This window comes from Zingiber officinale, chromosome 1A (assembly GCF_018446385.1).
Source record: "Zingiber officinale cultivar Zhangliang chromosome 1A, Zo_v1.1, whole genome shotgun sequence".
Classification (NCBI taxonomy): Eukaryota; Viridiplantae; Streptophyta; class Magnoliopsida; order Zingiberales; family Zingiberaceae; genus Zingiber; species Zingiber officinale.
This window is the reverse complement of record NC_055987.1, coordinates 178404867-178417314: the sequence shown is the minus strand read 5'-3', so window position 1 is coordinate 178417314 and position 12448 is coordinate 178404867. Positions and strand designations below refer to the sequence as shown.

The 12448-nt window shown below is 38.8% G+C and overlaps 1 long non-coding RNA gene across 1 annotated transcript; it reads right to left on the bottom strand.

Annotated features, from left to right (window-relative positions):
• Window positions 1-259: 259 nt before the first annotated feature.
• On the bottom strand, window positions 260-2206 carry LOC122012755. The gene is made up of 3 exons (XR_006120316.1): window positions 1769-2206; window positions 1610-1684; window positions 260-386 (listed from the first exon to the last, which is right to left on the bottom strand). It is a non-coding gene; the product is annotated as an uncharacterized LOC122012755 (long non-coding RNA).
• Between the last annotated feature and the right edge of the window lie 10242 nt (window positions 2207-12448).

The following is a 12448-nucleotide window of genomic DNA, read 5'->3' as shown; positions in this document are numbered from 1 at the left end:
GCCACAGGCGGCTGGAATCATAACAATAAATAAAACAATCACCACGCAGTTTATATATATATTTTCAGCTTCTGGCTATCACATCCACGCAGTTAATAATAGTAACATCATAATAATACTCTGACTCGAAATCAACCCTACTTCACTACACTCATAAAGCTCAAAATTTGATTTACTCACCTCTTCTGCCGTCCAGGCAGGCATGTAGTAAAAACATATCGAATAAAAAATCCGTCATCATCACAAAAATCCATACAACATCCAAGTATCCAAACAAACTAAGTCTGAAACACAGTCAAAAAGGAAACAAAACAAAACCAGTAGATCCGTAAGTCTTCGGGTCTTCAGGGGACCAGCAACTAGAACTCTCTCCTGACAGCATCATCCTGAAATATAACAACAATGGAGGCGGGGTGAGTCCAACACTCAGCAGTACAATGATATGCAAAGAGGAAATAACACCTAAGACTAATCATGCAGATACTCGATAAAATAAAGGTAAATGCAAATCTAAGTAAACAGAGAGAACAGACTAACCAAGATTTCAGAAAAGGTCAAACAACCGAAGGTATAGAAAACCTGATGTATGCCAAACATGTATCCAAACAACATGCAACATATAAATGCAACAAACACAAACACAGACAATAAATGCATCATGCATATGATGCCAATGTCATGGTCACCTGACGCCAGTCGACCAACTCACAACAAAAGTGGGACCGAGTGGGTAGGCTGTGACGACCGTGCACTCTACATCACTACCCCTGATGAGTGAGGACGAGATCTTGTCGGAGTACACACATACTCCTACACCAAATCATAAATGGGGAGCATAATGCCTCATCTCCCGATACCGCGACGGAGGGATCTCTAACGTACACGTCACACACACTACCCATGAGGACCAACGAGCACCTAAGAGTCAAACCGACGTGTCTACGCCAGGTCGCGCTACCCATGAGCATCACAATGGAGCACCAACAATGATGAAAATCGCAAAGTGCTCACAATAATGGAGCAATCTCACACAAGATGCAATCATGCGAATGGTGCATGTCACTAAGCATGGTAATATGCTAAATCAATCTCTGGACATATAATAATGTGCACCAAAGTAAATAAATCCTATCAAGGTATACTTGATCAAATAAGGTATCAAACCTAGGTCCCGACATGGTAAAACTAGGTTATATCACTACCCATCAGCATGATAGAGATCAATACGAGATGCAAACAAACAATCAATCAAGCGGTAACATGGGCGGTGATTAACCGAAACAAATAAGAAAACATAATTAATGCAAATTGTTAATTTCACTACTAAGTATATCAAAGACAATAAATCAAAAGTACCCGCCTCCAAAAATAGAAAGGTCCAATCTGACTCCGAGATACTCGTCTCGCGTCAAAGTACTGGGTTAAATCGCACAGTTTAGCTAATTTAATTATAAACAAATAGCTAAACTAATTTCTAATCCACTGACCAGTTAGGGTTAGTTTCATTAACCCCAACTACACCGTTATACAACTTCTAAACCTAAATCAATAATTATTGCTAACACAACTAGAAATAATCTAACACAAAGATCAAAACCATAAACCTTACCTCAATTCAACCGCTGCTGGAAGTCACAAAGTGGTTGCCCAATTAGGATTGTTTACAGCCAGCAAAGATAATTTGCTGCTGGAACAAAACGAACAAACCAAAACAGTAATTAATCCACATTCTTAAACATACAGAATTTCCAACCAAGCTACACCTCACCGTGGATTTGACCAAGGCAGAGAGCACTAGGGCAGTGGCGTCGGCTGGCACAAAAGTAGTGGCAACCGGCGCTAGGGCAGAAGCGATCGGGAAACTAGGTCTTGGCTGTCGGCTGTGCTCGGGCTCGAGGGCAGAGGAAAGGTTGACTGGCACTCTCCGTTCGACGGCGGCAGAGGCAAGGAAGTGGCGTCGCTGGCGTCGGGTGTCGCGGGTTGAGGCTAGGGCACCGGCTATCGGCGCTGCTCCGTACGTCACCGACAGCTAGGGCACGGTTTGCGGCGGTGCTACTCGGGTCGGCGGCACTGGAAAGGGGCAGAGGGAAAAAGGCTTCGGCGTGAGAGGAAAAGAGAGGAAATGAAGCAGAATAAAAGGAGAAGAAGGGCGCGGGCGGTTAGGGCAAGGAGAGGCACGGCTCGGTGTCGGGGAGAAGAAGTGAACGGCGACAACAAAAACGAAGAAAAAGAAAATAAATAAAGAAAAAGGAATTAAGAAATTCAACTTTTCCTTATTTAAATAGGGTAGCCAAAACAGGTATTTCCGGCTCCGTTTTTACCCCGTTAACTCGTCCGTACAAGCTCCGAAAAATTTCCGAAAAATATCCAAAAATTCTGGAAAATTCCCTTATTAATATTCGCCTATTTTCGGTATTTTACATAACTTAAATCAAGTTAATTAACAATTAAATTATTTTAACTTGAATTATTTTCAAATCTAAATTATTTTAAAACTTAGCTTCTAAATCATTCTAAATTGTCTAAAATTATTTTTCAAAGATTAATTAACTTTAAAATTATTTTTTTTGATTAATTAACTTTAAAATTATCTTTCAAAAATTATCTTTCAAATTTAATTAACTTTAAAATTATCTTTCAAAAATTATCTTTCAAATTTAATTAACTTTAAAATTATCTTTCAAAAATTATCTTTCAAATTTAATTAACTTCAAAATTATTTTCAAAATCATTTCAAAATCTTTTAAAATCTTTATTTCAAAATTCATTTGGAAAATCTTTTCAAAATCTTAAACCTTCTTTCAAAATTTATTCGAAAAATCTTTTCAAAATTATTTCAAAATCTTTTAAAACCTTTATTTCAAAATTCATTTGAAAAATCTTTTCAAAATTATTTTCAAAATATTTTAAAAACTTTATTTCAAAATTTTTTGAAAACTCTTTTCAAAATCTTTTGAAACCTTTATTTCAAAATTCATTTGGAAAATCTTTTCAAAATCTTAAAACTTCATTTCAAAATTTATTTGAAAAATCTTTTCAAAATCATTTAAAATCCTATTTTGAAAATTCATTTGGAAAATCTTTTCAAAATCATTTCAAAATCTTAAAACTTCATTTCAAAATTTATTTGAAAAATCTTTTCAAAATCATTTCAAAATATTTTAAAACCTTCATTTCAAAATTTATTTGAAAAACCTTTTCAAAATCATTTCAAAATCTTTTAAAACCTTTATTTCAAAATTCATTTGAAAAATCTTTTCAAAATTATTTTCAAAATCTTTTAAAAACTTTATTTCAAAATTTATTTGAAAAATCTTTTCAAAATCATTTCAAAATCTTTTAAAACCTTCATTTCAAAATTTATTTGGAAAATCTTTTCAAAATCATTTCAAAATCTTAAAACTTCTTTTCAAAATTCATTTGAAAAATCTTTTCAAAATCATTTCAAAATCTTTTAAAACCTTCGTTTCAAAATTTATTTGAAAAATCTTTTCAAAGTCATTTGAAAATCTTAAAACTTCATTTCAAAATTTATTGAAAAAATCTTTTCAAAATCATTTGAAAATCTTAAAACTTCATTTCAAAATTTATTTGAAAAATCTTTTCAAAATCATCTCAAAATCTTAAAACTTCGTTTCAAAATTTATTTGAAAAATCTTTTCAAAATCATTTAAAAAATTATTAGAAAAATCTTTGAAAAATTATTTTAAAAATCTTTTAAAACTTCATTTCAAAATTATTTGAAAAATCTTTTAAAATTATGTTGATTTGAAAAATTATTTGTAAAATTTATTGGAAAAATCATTTGAAAAATGATTGAAAAAAAAATCCTGTTGAAAGATTATTGTATTTCAAAAGCTATTTGTAAAATCATTTGAAAAATGATTATTTCAAAACTACTTTAAAAAAAATTATTTGAAAAATCATTTGAAATATCCTCTAAAAAATTAATTTCAAAACCCTTTTCAGAAGTTATTAAATTCTTTGAAATTCTAAACTCAATTAATTTTTAAATCTTCAAAATAATGGTGACACACTCATAATTTTTAAATCGTCAAAACTGATATTTTCAATATTCTAATTTAAAGTAAACTCCATCTCACACTCACTCATATGCTAAACATGTCTGAAAACCTAGAATGGGTGAGATGGAAAATTAGACAAAATATAAAAAACCTATTATATTTTATACATGCTTGGACTCTAGAACCCTAGGGATTCATGTTTGGATTAATTAAGGGGGAGTGAACGAAGTCAAGCTAATTATCAAATAACTTTTGAAGAGCTTTTCAAATTTAATTAAATATCTTTCGAAAAACTTTTCAAATGAAGATTGTAAGATTGAGCATGCTTTAGGGCTCTAATACCTGATCAAGACAAGTTAAATAAGTTGCCACATGCTTGGACTATAAGACCCTAAGAATTTGTTAAGATATTAATCAAGGGGGAGTGAACTTTTCTTTCCAAGTTAGTTTTCCTTTAAAATAAAAAATTATCTAAAATTATTTTTGACTTGACTTAAAATAAAAAAAAAATTATGTTTGACTCAGCTTTAAAATAGATATGATATTGAATTAACATTATTTTTAAAAGATTGGATTTTTAGATAATCATTTTTTCAAAACTAAGCACTAAAATTATCCAAATCCTTTACTAAGTTTTTTTTACAAGAAACAGTCTCTCAAAGCTAAGTACTTAAGTTAAGCTTTTATGAAAATCCTTTTATAGTTAAGTACTCAAGAAAAGCTTTTATTAATAATTAAAAAAAAATATTTATACCTTTAAGTGTTTGTCAAATTTTTTTTAATAACTCATTTTTCAAACAACAATTAGTTTCAAAAGATTAAGTTTAGCAAATTTTTGTTGAAAATGAGTTAAGTATTTTCAAAACCATTTCAAATTGAGCTAAGTGTTTTTCAAAAGGCTTGTTAAAATTTAGCTAAAGTATTCTCTAAAACTTCTTTTCAAATTTAGCTAAGTGACTTCTATAGCCTTTTTCAAAATTAACTAAGTTATATACTTTTTCACGAAAGGCTTTTCAAATTTAGCTAAGTGTTTTCCAAAGCAATTGTTTTAGTATTTTCCAAAGCATTCTCAAAATTTCATCAAAACAGTTTTTTTTTAAAAAAAGAAAAAAAACTAAGTTTTTTTAAGTTTAAATACTTAACAAAACTATTATCTTCATAAGTTTAGCTAAGTCTCTGATAAAAGTATTTTAAAAGTAAAAATCTTAGCTAACATAAGTCTTGATCAAGTTTTTTTTGCTAAACTTCCTCTTTAAAAACTAAGAATTTGAAGTGTTTAGATATCACAAAAGTTTGCTAAGTTACCTTTTAAAGACAAAATAACTTTATCTCAAACTAAAGGAAGAATTTTTCTTTAGTTTTACAAGAAAAACTAAAGAAACTATCAAAAGTCTTACAAGAAAATTTAAGTGTTTATCAAAAGTATGCTTAACCCTCTATTTTTCTCTTTGAAAGATAAGATAAAAAATTATCTATGAAAATTAAGGCCTAGATTTTCTTCACTCTCTTGGGTATTTTTGATATATGGCAAAGGGGGAGAGTAGGAAGAAACTCAAAGAAAATTAAAATTCAAAGAAAATTAAAGAGAAATTTTTTGTTGTGAATGTGCCTATGCTTTATTTATGTCTGTGCTTATTTATACGTATCCTTATTGTATTTTTTCTTAACTTTGAATTTCGGTTGCCATAATCAAAAAGGAGGAGATTGTTGGTGCAGTAAGCATCCGACGATCGAACCTCAGTTTTGATAATGGAAAAAGGATTCAAAGTTAAGATTCCTTGTTATCTAACGTGGTTAAATAAGGTTTCAGGAAAGTCCTAACTGCGGTTAGGCAGGGGAAAATCCTAAGGGCGGGTAACCTTAGGTCCTAGGGGGTGGTAACCCTAGGTGAAGGAAAATCCTAAGGGGGGGTAACCTTAGGTCCTAGGGGGTGGTAACCCTAGGTGAAGGAAAATCCTAAGGGGGGGTAACCTTAGGTCCTAGGGGGCGGTAACCCTAGGTGGAGGAAAACCCTAAGGGGCGGAAACCTTAGGTCCTAGGGGGCGGTAACCCTAGATGGAGGAAAACCCTAAGGGGCGGCAACCTTAGGTCCTAGGGGGCGGTAACCCTAGGTGGAGAAAAACCCTAGGGGGCGGTAACCCTAGGTCCTAGGGGGTGGTAACCCTAGGCGGAAAGTCCAGTCGGTCCGGAGGACCGGACCGGCATCGTAAATCTCCGAGTGGAGTAGGAGGACGCTGCTCGCAGAGGGAACAATAGGCGCTGGTCGACCTAGGGTTTCGGTTGAAACCCGGTTAGACTCCAGACGCTCGAGACCGCCATTATCATTTATATTATGCTTTATGTGCTAACTTTGTGTTGCAGGTATATTTGGGATTAATGTATCTTGCGGGACCAAAGTGCAAAGATTAACCTCGGATGAATAGTCGAGGCGCCTCCATGGAGCTTGGAGGTGCCTCGGGTGCAAGCCTCAAGGCGCCTTGGATAGGCTTAAGGCACCTTGAACAAGTTGATGAAGGCGCCTTGGAGGGTGAGGCGCCTTGAACAGATAGAATTCACCAGTCTGCTCCGATCCACGCGGTGATGCGGCCGGAGGCGCCTGAGGGGTTTAAGGCGCCTTGAACATCCTTTATAAGAGGGGTTCGAGCAGAAAGAACAACGAAATAAAAAGCTTCCTCGTGCTGTGTTCTGCTCAAGTATTGCTTACCTTGGTTCTCACATTCAGCCGAATCTCGAGCTCATCTACCATTGTTGTCGGTATAACTTTAATTACAGTTACATTTGTAATTAGTTTGTAATAATTATACGAGCTTATAGTTGTTGCCCACGGAAATCGATCAAGGATCGCGGGCCTTCGAGTAGGAGTCGATCAAGGCTCCGAACGAAGTAAATCCTCCTGTCTCTGTGTGCTTGTTCTCTGTTTATTCCGCTGCATTTTTACTCGAGTATTTTACGAATCGAACGAAATAGCCACAAGCGCTATTCACCCCCCCCCCCTCTAGCCCTTCTCGATCCAACAGTATCAAATGGCCTACACCTTACCTTATTTCTCAGCCGCTCCTGTTAATCCACAGGCAAGGAAAAATTACTGCTGGACGAAGTAACTGCTGCTGGAAACAAAACAAGCAAACTCAAATCAACAATTTCCCTTCCAAACCTTGTTCCCTAATAATCCTGATTTCAAATCTAAATTTCCAATAGCAAGAACTAGATCAAAACACAATTTGGGTAATCAACACTTACCCTAATGTCAATAATCCTCTACTCCACGAGAAGCAACTAGCTGTTCTGAAAGCCACCCAACACCTCCACTGCCATAAACAGTCCATAGATAAATTCTCAACCATTTGATATACCCTTGATCCCACCAATAGGATCTAGATCTAATAGGACAGAAATAATCAAACCAAAACTCACCAATTGTGGATGCTCCCCTGTTGGTTCACTGTGGGAGGTGGCTGAAGGAAGACCAACAGTGGAGTTAGGGCACGGAAGGGGACACCAAAACTTGAGTTGCTGCTCCTAACCAAAGACCTACTCAAGCTTCTGGATTCCGACGATCTAGGGCACAGGTACGCCGGCAACAACACACAGTGAGGTCGGCGTCGTCTGTGGTGGCCGATGGCAACACAGAGAGAAGAAGGGAGTCGTTGGTCAGCCGGAACGAGGGCTCATGGACAGCGGCAACCCGCGACCAATGGCGTCGGAATGGCGGTGGCGCTGGATTCCAGTGGCCAGTGATCGGCGCGCGGGTCAGAAGAGAGGAAAGGGTCGCTCTCGTCGCCGACGGCCTGGCTTCGGGCAAAGGAGAAAGTGAGATTGGAAGAAGGCTCGGTGAGGAAGAAGATGAGAAGAGGGGAGAAGAAACCGCTGCTTGCGGTTAGGGCATAGCGTCGACGGGGAAGAAAAGAGAAGGCGCAGGGAAGAAGAGGACAATCGGCGTCGGCTCGGGCTAGGTCACGCGGGGAGAGAAAAAGAAAAAGGCTAAAAGAAAAAGGAAAAAACAAAAAGCAACTTTTCCTCGTTAAAATAGGGTAGCCTAAACAGGCTTTCCCGGAGCCTATTTTTATCCCCGTAAACTCGTCCATACGAGCTCCGAAAAATTTCCGAAAAATTTCTAAAAATTTCGAAAAATTACCTTATCATTATTCTCCCATTTTCAGTATTTTACATTCTCCACCACTAATAAAAATTTGATCCCCAAATTTCGTTATCTACCATCAGCAAGTACTAACAACAAATAGATAGTATAAATACTGAACAGAACCATAACTTACATACCTCAAGTAAAAATGTGGGGGTATCGAGCTCGGATCGTATCCTCGAGCTCCCAAGTAGCCTCCTCGTCTGAATGATGCTGCCATCCGACTTTAACCAGCCGGATAGTCTTGTTTCGCAACCGACGCTCTTTTCGGTTCAGAATTCGTACTAGATTCTCCTCATAAGTGACGTCGGGCTGAATAGGAACTGAGATACCGATCAACACATGTGTCGAGTCGGATATATACCTCCTCAGCATAGACACATAGAATACGTCATGAATGCCTACCAGGGACGGTGGTAGTGTCAGACGATAAGCTACCGCTCCAATCCTCTCCATGATCTGGAAAGGGCCAATGTATCACGGAGCTAGCTCACCTCTAAGGCCAAATCTCTTCACCCCTTTCGTGGGTGAAACTCGCAGAAATACATGGTCACCAATGGAGAACTCTAAGAGTCTCCGACTCCGATCAGCATAACCCTTCTGGCAGTCCTGTGCCTCTGACATCCTCCGTCTGATAGTACGGACAAACTCTGCCTCCTGCTAGCTCTATGAGGTCCCAACAGCTAGGCCTCCCCAACCTCATCATAGAGGGTGGGTGTCCGACAAGGCCTACCATACAACGCTTCAAACGGTGTCATCTGGATAGCCGAATGAAAACCGTAGTTGTAGGCGAACTCTACCAATGGCAAATGGTCATCCCAACTGCCTCCAAAATCCAATACATATAACCTCAGCAAGTCCTCTAGAGTCTGAATGGTCCGCTCTGACTCTCCATTTGTCTGCGGATGGAAAGCTGTACTGAAACGGAGCTGAGTGCCCAAGGCCTGCTACAGACTCTGCCAGAATCGAAACGTGAAACGAGGGTCTCTATCCGAAATGATACTTAAAGGAACACCATGTAATCTGATGATCTCCCGACAATACAGATCTGTCAATCGATCCAGGGAATCAGTCTTCCAGATGGCTAACAAATGCGCTGATTTGGTTAATCGATCAACGATTACCCAAATTACGTCATGGCCTAGTCGTGTCCTAAGCAAACCCACCATAAAGTCCATGGTGATGTGCCCCTATTTCCACTCAGGAATAAGAATCCTCTGTAGAAATCCGATAGGCCTCTGGTGCTCAGCCCTCACCTGCTGACAGACAAGACATCTAGCTATAAAATCCGCGATGTCTTCCTTCATGTCGGTCCACCAATAGGAACACTTCAAATCTTGGTACATACGGGTACCGCCTGGGTGGATAGCAAATCGAGAGCGATGAGCCTCCTGAAGTAGCTCCTGTAAGACCGGGTGAGACTGAGATACGCATAATCTGCCTCGGGAGTATATAATACCCTCCTCATCTCGTGTGAACTCGATCTGCTGCCCGAAAACTATCTGGCTGCTAGGAAGCTATCTGGCTGCCAATGAACTGAAAATGTTGATCACCGGCCTGGGCCTCTCAGATCCTTGTCCTGATCTACGACTAAGCAACCATGGTAATAAGAATACCTGCTCTGTCTGTCCCTTCTCCTCAAGGTCTAAACTCGGAGAAGCCCTGAATCAAATCTGTGACCACAACTCGGTGGTAAGCTAGAGTCCCTCTGGACTTCTTGTTGAGTGCATCGACAACCACATTAGCTTTCTCCGGGTGTTAACTAATGGTGCTATCATAATTCTTCAGGAACTTCATCCATCTCCTCTGTCGAAGATTAAGTTTCTTCTGGGTGAAAAATATATTTGAGACTCTATAATCCGTGAGAATCTCAAAGGTAATGCCGTATAGATAATGCCACCAAATCTTCAAAGCAAAGATGATGGTGGCTAGCTCCAATCATGTACTGGGTAGTTCTTCTCATGCTCCTTCAACTGATGAGCAGCATAGGAGACTACTCTACCGTGCTGCATCAGAACAGCGCCCAAACCCTGTGGAGAAGCGTCGGTGTAGAGTACAAATCCATCCTCTCCAGAAGGCAAAACCAAAACTAAAGCCAACACAAATCTCCGCTTCAGCTCCTAGAAGCTGGTCTCGCAGTCTTCTGTCTAAGTGAACTTCACGCCTTTCCGGGTCAGGCGTGTTAGTGGCATAGCTATGTGGGAGAAACCCTTGACAAAACATCGGTAATATCCGGCCAGACCAAGGAAGGTGCGAGTCTCCTGTATAGACTACGACTACTACCAATTGATAACAACCTCTATCTCCTGTGAAACCACGTATATCCCTACGGTGACCATGTGTCTCAAACATCTCACAGAAGGCAATCAAAATACGCACTACTAATCTTCACATATAGATATTCTCGTCAAAAAATCTCTAGAACTATGCGAAGATGGTGTATGTGACTCACCTTAGATCCGGAATAGATCACAACATCGTCAACAAAGACAATGGAAACTGATCCAAACATCCTAGAAATACCAAAAATCATCGAGCCCCTGAAAACATCTAAGGTACTATAAGCCTATATGGTAAGACCAAGAACTCATAATGTTCGTACTACATACATTCCTAATCATAAGATCCCCAATAATAAATCAGAAATCTAATCACCAACAATATAAATCACCAAAGAATAGATCCTCCAGTGTGAGAGCAACGCTCCATCACAAGAAATACCACATATGTGGGAGCAACGCTCTACCACAAGAAATCCTCAATATGTGCGAGTAACGCTCCACTACATATAATCTATAATATGTATCTGCAATAAATATGGGAGCAATGCTCCGCTACAAGCAATCCGCAATATGTGGGAGCAACGCTCCACCACAAAACAATCCCTAAATATGTGGGAGCAATGCTCTACCACAAACAAACAATAATATGTGGGAGCTACGCTCCACCACAAACAATACATAAGTGTCCAAGACACCTAACTATCCAACTAGTGACTGCACGAGATCACTCTGCCACAAATCACTATGGGCAGCCAAGGGTATAACAACCTAGTAAGCAAATCAAATCCATCGTCAACTCTATCAACATCCTAGTGGGTCATCCACTGATAGGAGAAATAGTTGACGGGGTAATACAACAAATGATATAATGTAGGCACTCCACATCCTACATTCAACATAGGTAGAATCATCATGATGCTACCAACAATACACCTGGCACACGTGCACACACAACATAGGTATGATCGATTATACATACGTTGTATGTGCACGTGTGCCAGGTATATTTTTGGTAGCATCATGATGATTTTACCTATGTTGAATGTAGAATGTTAAGTGTCTACATTATGTCAATTGTTGTATTACCCTGTCAACTAATTCTCCTATTGGTGGGTGACCCACTAGGATGTTGATAGAGTTGACGATGAATTTGTTTTGCTTACTAGGTTGTTATACCCTTGGCTGCCCACAGTGATATGTGGTTGAGTGATCTCATGCGTTGGATAGTTAGAGGTCTTGTTCACTTATGGATTGTTTATGGTGGAGCGTTGCTCCCACATATTTTGGATTGCTTGTGGTGGAGCGTTGCTCCCACATATTTTGAATTGCTTGTGGTGGAGCGTTGCTCCCACATGTTATGGATTGTCTGTGGTGGAGTGTTGCTCCTACATATTTTGGATTGTGGTGGTGGAGCGCTGCTCCCATATAGGATGCCTTGTTGATGGTAGAGCATTGCTCCCACATATGTAGTATTTCTTGTGATAGAGTGTTGCTCTCACATTAGATGATCTATTCTTGATGATTTTGGTATTCCTAGGATGTTTGAATCGGTTTCCATTGTCTTTATTGACAATGTTGTGATCTATTTCAGATCCGAGGTGAATCACTTACACTATTTTCGAATAGTTCTAGAGCTGACGACGGGAACATAAGTATGTGAAGTTCAGTAGTGCGTTTTAGGATTGCCCCCTGTGAGATTTTTGGGACACATGGTTACCAATAGGGAATACCGTGGATCCACAAGAGATAGAGTTTGTTACCAGTGGGTAGTAGTCGTAGTCTATACAGGAGACTCACAATTTCCTTGGTCTGGCTCGATATTACAGACGGTTCATCGAGGGTTCTCCCGTATAGCTATGCCACTGACACGCCTGATCAGGAAAGACGTGAAGTTCACGTGGTCCGAGGACTACGAGACCAGCTTCCAGGAGCTGAAGCGGAGATTAGTGTCGGCTCCAGTTTTGATTTTACCGTCTGGAGGATCGATTCATACACTACAT